This window comes from Marmota marmota, unplaced genomic scaffold (assembly GCF_001458135.2).
Source record: "Marmota marmota marmota unplaced genomic scaffold, marMar, whole genome shotgun sequence".
In the NCBI taxonomy this organism is placed as follows: Eukaryota; Metazoa; Chordata; class Mammalia; order Rodentia; family Sciuridae; genus Marmota; species Marmota marmota.
This window is the reverse complement of record NW_026000174.1, coordinates 24544652-24552126: the sequence shown is the minus strand read 5'-3', so window position 1 is coordinate 24552126 and position 7475 is coordinate 24544652. Positions and strand designations below refer to the sequence as shown.

The following is a 7475-nucleotide window of genomic DNA, read 5'->3' as shown; positions in this document are numbered from 1 at the left end:
TCTGCTATGGCGGGCCCCAGGCTCCTTGCCGGAGTGTCCGAAGGGAGGGGTGGGACTGGTCTGTCTCTGGTTGGTTTCAGCTCCCGGTTCGCTATTTCATGAAGGCTTGGCGAGAGACCTCTTCCTAGAGTCCCTGCACCGCTCCTGCTGCGCTGCGCCTAGGAGGCTATCTGCCCTGACGCGGGGGCCGCGTGCAGGCAGCCGACAGTCGCTGAGTCGCGCGGGCAGCGGCTGGCGGGTCTGGACCTTTGCGCTGCGTGGGGGAGATTCACTCGTCTAGCGCAAACTGTCACTTCCAAAAATCCTACCAATTCCCTGCCGGTCTCTCTTTAGTGGAATTTTGCTAGGAGTTTCTCAGCAGGTCGAATCTAAGCGTATCCATGCGTCTCTCTGACCCTGTTGCTGCGGAGGTACTGAAAGCGCTGCCTCCCCACTCGCCGCCATGTTGGATCCCCCAATATTATTTTTACAGTTTTAAAAAAAAATTTGTTCTGATTAGTCATACATGACAGTAGAATGCATTTTGCATTTTGACACATTGTACAAAATGGTGCACAACTTCTCATTCCTCTGGCTGTACATGGTGCTGAGTCACACCAGCAGTGTAATCATACATGAATATAGGGTAATAATGTCTGTCTCATTCTACCATTGATTTATTTTTTCCATGGCTGAATTATCTTCTGGTTCAGCTTTCCTTTTGAATTCTTGGTTCTTTCTCTTTCCAGGAGCAGCCAATCCTCCTTTGTCTCCTGGTCCAGACCCAGCTCCCATCCTTCTGGTCTTTGGGGCTCTGGGCTCTAGTCTGTCATGGTTTGCTGCTCCTCAATCTTAGCTGTCCTGCTGGGGTTTTTGGCCATCTGTGTCCTCCAGTCCCTCCCCATAGCCAGATTGGAGCCCCTGGAAGCACAGGTCAGAGCTTGAACCCAAAAAGGAGGCCTCTGGAAAGAGCAGGGGATTTGGGAGAAAGTCTGTTGAACTACAGATGGCTTCTTTGAGTTTGCCATCTATAGGGAAAGATGAGGAAGGGGACATAGGACCAGTGTTTTTGGGCCACAAGCAGAATAGTGACAAGCAGTGGGAAATGTGGGGTTTCACTTCAGGAAATGAACTCTTCCGGGTGAATGTTGTTTTTATCCACACTCAGAAATGCCAGGACTGGTGACCCTTGGCCACAAGGCAAGTCAGCCATGCATTGCCCCAAAGCAGAGCTCTGGGAGCTGCTTCCTCGGTGAAAATTTCAGGAAGATTTCTGCAAAGAGGAATGTGAGCCCATGGTGGGTCCCTTGCTCAGGGTCTGAGCTTCACGGGCCCTTCCCTCCAAAGTCCATCTGTGAACCATTCAAACTTGGTGCCTTTTAAGTCCCATCAAAATTCATCAAACAGGATCCTGTAAACTGCCTGGAAACACATTTCAGTCCTACTTACCACCAAAGAACAACAACCTTTAAAGCTTTACAAAACATAAACTACATTCCCTGTGAGCAGTCCCAGAAGAAATGTCATTGGAGACGTAAAACTGTTTTACTATGACCTATGTAAACGTCCCGGGAAATGAACTGACTTCCCATTCCGTAAAATCTCCTGTCCCTTGTCTTGAGCGGAGCAGATTGAATTATTTGAAAAGCCAGAGCTTGAAGCTTGGCAGAGAAGACCAAGTTCACTCTGAGGCAGAGGCACGGGTCAGGCTTCATGCTGTGGTCAGCTCTGTGCTCAGGGTTTCATCATCCAAGTCCCCTGAGATGCACCAGTCACGGCCTCTCCTAGGATCTGGGTGGGTGATTTGCAGCGGGGAAGAGGCAGACTCTGTGGCCAATGGAGGGCGGAAAAAGCTAGATTCTCACTCAGATGGTTCTGTCTGGAATTGCTCAGAATGGAACAAAGAACAGAAAATGAACAGATGTGTATTAACCCTCTGCAGTGTGCCAAGCATGGAACAAGTTTCTTTTCTTCCAATCTCACGTTTTCTTTGAATCCAGTCCTGTGAGAGAAGTTTATAATTCCTGTGTTACATAAGAGAAAACTAGGTATCAGAGACATTCAATGCTTTCCCTAAAGCCATACAGCAAGTAAATAGTAGAGTCTGGACTTGAACGCAGGCTATGTCTGTGACTCCATACTGCAAGACCATGCGCTCCATCAGACAACCCTTTTCTTCTCCAAATGTATTTCTAGGGCCTGAAAGGAAGGACACCTATTGTTCTAGGCTCTAGCTATTGGGAAATTTACATGGAGTCTCATTTACACTGATATCTAATTTGCCTTTTCTCTTTCCATATCTAAGGCATATAAATGCACACATGCTCATGCAGTGATACACTACATTCACATGCACACACACAAGCATGGGACACTTGAGTGACAAAAGGACTTGGCATCATTGTGGGACTCTGTTGAGAGGCATCGTGTGTCCTGGGGTCCATCATGCGGCCAGAACATGGACAATACCTCTGGATTAAGGCATATAATAATAAGCCCAGCTGTTGAGTGCTGCCAAAGCCTCCATAGCACCTTCTAGACCCACAGTTCTGTACTAGCTATAAATCTGTCACTTAAATTAGGTTGGGTAAGGTGTGAACTGGGCTGAGCTATCCTGCACTGGGCTCAGGAAGAAGCTGTGTGCCTGCCTCTGTGTGCACATGTGTGTGTCCCTACATATATGACAATAAACATCAGACCCCTACTCTATATCTCCTGCCCGATTCCTTGTCTCCCTCAGAATGAGGCATTTCCACTCACTGGGACACTTCACTCTATCTCTGCCTGCAATCCAGAGGGAACGTCTGTGAATGACAAAGACCATGAAATACTCCCCCAAAGAAAAACAGTCTGTCCTCCTGGCAGATCTGGGTCAGGCTGTCTGATAGCTGTGAGACAGGGTCAAGAGTGCCCAGCCACCAGAGAGACTGCTTTCCACACTGTGGGACAGGTCACATGCCATTTGGACCTAGGGCTGGATTAACCCTTGACTCCTGCCCAGGGAATGGGGCTCAGCCCTAAACCCATCACGGTGGAGGTTCCAAGTGGAAAATATTGGTGTTTTTTTTTTTTTTTCCTTTGGTGATTTTATGAGGACAGTTTCTGAGAACTCCGAGATGCTGGGTTCCTGGGGAGATTTCAAAAATAGGATTCTTAACCTGGACCTCTGAGTGGGCTTTAAATATTATGCAAATAATTCTGTCTATGTATAAAAGTAGACATATGTCTATGTATGTATATTTGTAGATCAATATGTATGTGTTTCAGTTCTGGCTGCTTAACAGAATATCATAGACTGGGTGACTTATAAACAAAAGGAATTTATTTCTTATAGTTTTGGAGGCTGGGAATTTGAGATGTGGGTACCAGTATGTTCAGGGTGTGTTGAGGTCCCCTTTGTGGGTTACAGGCTGCTGTTTCTAACTGTATCTTCTGTGGCAGGAAAAGAGCAAGAAAGCTTTCTGGCCTCTTCCTAGAAGGACACTCATTCAATTCATGAAAGCTCCACCTCATGACCTAATTTCCCCCCGAAGGCCCACCCCTCCACATGCCATCACACTGGGATTAGATTTCAACATTTGCTTTAGCAAGGGGACACAAACATTCAGTCCCCAGCACAGTGTGCCTGTGTACGTGTATCTGCATTTTCTGGGGAGATAGTACGACCCATTTCTCAGAGTTTCTCAGGGGTGTGTGACCTGGAAAAAGTAAAGGACCACTGTATTAGTGAAGCCTCCTTGGGACTGGCAGGGTCTGCTCTGGGGATCACAAGTGTGGGGGCTGCTCTGTGGGGACTGGCTCAGTGTGCTTCAGTTTTGCAGGGGCACAGCAACCATGGGCCGTAGCTCTGTGCAGACCAGACTGTCAGGTTTGAGACCTGGGCATGGTGGCCAGAGTGGTTAGCTTCAGTGATCCCACCCGGTGTGAAGCTGAGATCTGTCCCTCCAGTTTTTAGCGAGTGCATTGGCTGGGATTCTGGAATTCCGCCCTTGAATGCTACTCGTGGACATTTCGGAGTGTTGATTCCCAGGGAAAACCTCATTCAGCACAAGAGGATGGACAGCTTGTTTTTAGAACTCCCAGGGGAGCTCCAGTTCTAGTCTGGCCCTCCCTTGCATCAGCTGGTAGACCCATGTCCTTGTCCAGGTTCAAGTGGAAGGAGGTACCAACTGCACAGTCTGTAAGAGGAAAGGGTGCTGGCTATGGCTGCCTGGGCACTTCCTCCTGGCAGAGCTCTGAGAGCTGAGTGGAGGCTGTGGAAAGCCACCAGGGGCAGGAAGACCTGAAGCCTGAAGGGTGCAGTCTTCACCTTGAGGGCAGGGCTCAGCTGGTACTTGTGCAGGATGTCCACTGTCACAGTGGCCTGTCTGTGCAATGATGTTGCAGTGTGCCCAGCCCTGACATTGACCCTGAAGCCACAGAGATGCCCCTTTTCTGAAAAAGATCACAGCCTAGAAGATGAGACAGATGGGCCAACAGGGCACACAAGATGGTGTAAAAGTGGCTTGACAGCCCTAAAACTACTCCTCATATCCTCCTAGGCAGGCGCTTCCATCTCTGTTTCTTTCACTGAGCCGGCGGTCAGATCCAGGAAGTAGCACTAAGAGAGAAAAGCCTTGCACATTGTTAGTGCTTGAAGAGACCTTCTGCATCCCGAGTGCTTGGTACAGAGCCTGGCGATTAGTTGTACTAATGAAAGGTTTGCAGCAGTGACCTGAATAGAAATTGGAACATGGAGAGACTTTATCAAAGAGGAGACCCAGGGTAAGGAGCTTTTATTACCCTGTTTCATATTTAATGCCTTCTACCTGCCCATCTCAGAGGGCCTCTGGGAGTGTGCTAAGACAATAGATGTTAAAATGCTTTGTGCACGTCAGTGCCAGGCAAAAGACCAGCTGCCATTAAAGAAGAGTCTTTTATTGTGAGAATTTCCAAAGCCCTTCATCTCACATTGCCTCGTTCTTGGGTGGCTCCTTTACATCAGTATTGTCTCTATGCCTTGGCTGTCATGCCCTCTGGGGACAGGAGCCGAGTGTGTCTTTGTGGCTGGCCTCTGCCCTTGGTTAGTACCCACTGTGCCATAGTGAGGCTCTGGAGAGTTCAGATGCTGTAACCAATGACCAGAGGGATGGTAGGCCCTGGCCTCAGGAGGCTTCCTAGAGGATGTGCTGGGTCTTATCTGAACATACTTTCTGAGTGGTGCTGGGAGTGGCCCCAGGGATGGCTAAAGAAGTGAGATTGCCCTCCAGTGTCACCATCAACAGGAGGCTCCTTTTTTTTTTTTTGGTAGAGCATGCAGCAGCCCATGTGTGGATCCAAGGGCAGGTTTCGAATATGGAAGCATGTGACCAGGCATCTGTGGTCAGTCCTTTCTCTCTTTGATGGTGGCCAGGCACAGAGGGCCTGGGCCTCTTGTTTCCAAGATGTGCTGGGGTTGGACGGTGGGAGGTAATGGAAAGGGGAAATTTCATTCTTTCTCCAAAGGAACAAAAGAAATTGGTGCGATTCCAAGTGTTCTCTCAGTCATTCATTAACTACTTACTGAGCAGTTACCATGCACAGCACATTGTGCTGGGCCTGGGGCTAGGGCAGAAATAGCATGGATTCTGTTCTCGTCGTTTTCAGCTCAGGCTAGATTAAGATATATGGGGTCCTAAGAATTATAGTGTCCCCCCCTCTGCGCTCTTCCATATGTAATTCAAAATAAAAATATACAAAATTGTAAATATTTATAAGGAATGCCAGAAGTTCTAATTTTTCTTATGCTAACTACTGAAATATTTAAAATGACATCAGCTTCTTTTAAACCTATGTTGGTGGTTGAACCTCATTGTTGTGCTGCACACATGTGCCATGAGTCATCCAGCATCCAGCCTTGAACTCAGCTGTATGGGGAGACGGACATACGCAGAACCACATGTGCCAAGTGCCCTAGTTGTCACAGAGGGAGAGAGTTCAGACAAGGGGAGGGGGTTTGCTTTTTCAACAAATTCTTGGGGAAGAGCAAAAAAATCTGTCCTTAGTCTTCCAAGGTAAGTAAGGTTTGTAATTCCAAGATGGGAATCAGAACATTCAAGATCAAGGGATCAGAAAGAGTCAGGGAATAACATGGGAGAAGCTCAGTTTGGTCCAAGAGGTAGGTGCACAAGGAAGTCATGGGGACGGGAGGAGGGGTGAGGCCAGAGCCTGTTGGCCCAAGTGCCAGGATAAGGAGTTTGGAGTTTATTGGGTGGGTTGTGAGAACCACTGAAGGCTTCTGAGCCTCTCTTTGTTGTTGCCGACCAATTTTCACCTTCAGGACATTCAAAACCACCCTTGCATTGCATTTAAGAATATCTACAGTGATGAAGTAATGCCAGAGTAATTGAGTATTGGTAATTGCTTTCTCTGTGCTTTGGTGTAATGCATTTTTAAAATGGAGTTCTATCCTGTAAGTGCATCTATAGGAAAAAAGTGCCAGAGGCTTCATTATCATTAACCAGTGCCAAATAGGATTTACAGAGATAGTGAAGTGAATGAAGACCAGGCCTCTGTCCTAACATCACTGCTCTGCTCTGTCAGGGAGGGAGCACAGCCACTGCGGTGATTTAAAAAACAACAGTTTGGGGAAGCAGATACTCACACAGCCTCAAAGTAACACCCCACACATTACTTATTAATTACAGAGGAACAAAGTAACTTTGCAATGGGGAAATGTGACAGACACCACCTTAATCAAGTGATCCCTCTTAGTGATACCAACAATGGGACAAACTGACATTATGCAGCTTTTGCTGGAGTGCAGTGGGAAGGACACAGTATCACTTACGTGACATTCGTGCCAAAAATCTCTGGCCTGAAGGTAATAAAGAGAAATTAATCAAATGCATTCACATGGCAGGATATCCTACATCTGCTAGCATAAACTATAGAAATGCCAGTGTTTTGAAAGACAAAAATAAGTGTGTGTGTGTGTGTGTGTGTGTGTGTGTGTGTGTATGCATGCATGCACACACACACAGAGGGAATGTTCTAGAACAAAGGAGAACAAAGAAATATGACAAACAACTGCAGTGTTTGATCTCAGATTGGATTGAAAACTGGAAAATGAATAAGGAGCTATAAAGGACATTGATGGAATAGTTAGGAAAATTTGAATATGGAATACTTATTATATCATAGTTTTATCAATACTAAATTTTCTTGTGCATAATAATAGTGTTAAAGCAATAGACAAGAATACCATGATATCTGATGTTTTAGTCAGCTACTTTGCCACTGTGACTAAAAGATCTGACCAGAGTGATCATAGAGGAGGAAAAGTTTATTTGGGGGCTCACGGTTTCAAAGGTCTCAATCTACAGTCAGCGAACTACATTCCTTGGGGCTCAAGGTGAGGCAGGACATCATGGAGGAAGAGTGTGGGAGAGGAAAGCAGCTTACATGATGATGGGAAGTAGAGAGAGAGAGAGAGAGAGAGAGAGAGAGAGAGAGAGAGAGAGAGAGAGAGAGAGAGA

The 7475-nt window shown here is 46.8% G+C and overlaps 1 protein-coding gene and 1 long non-coding RNA gene across 4 annotated transcripts in view; both read left to right on the top strand.

The window, feature by feature from the left end:
* LOC125612060 overlaps positions 1 to 5934 on the top strand; it is a 21059-nt gene extending 15125 nt beyond the window's left edge. The window contains exons 2-3 of the long non-coding RNA XR_007342319.1: positions 2401 to 2409; positions 5924 to 5934. This is a non-coding gene — a long non-coding RNA (uncharacterized LOC125612060). The remainder of the gene's footprint in view (positions 1 to 2400; positions 2410 to 5923) is intronic.
* Positions 1 to 7475, top strand: part of Galnt18 (polypeptide N-acetylgalactosaminyltransferase 18) — a 338683-nt gene that overhangs the window by 104482 nt on the left and 226726 nt on the right. The gene's annotated exons all lie outside the window — the stretch shown is intronic.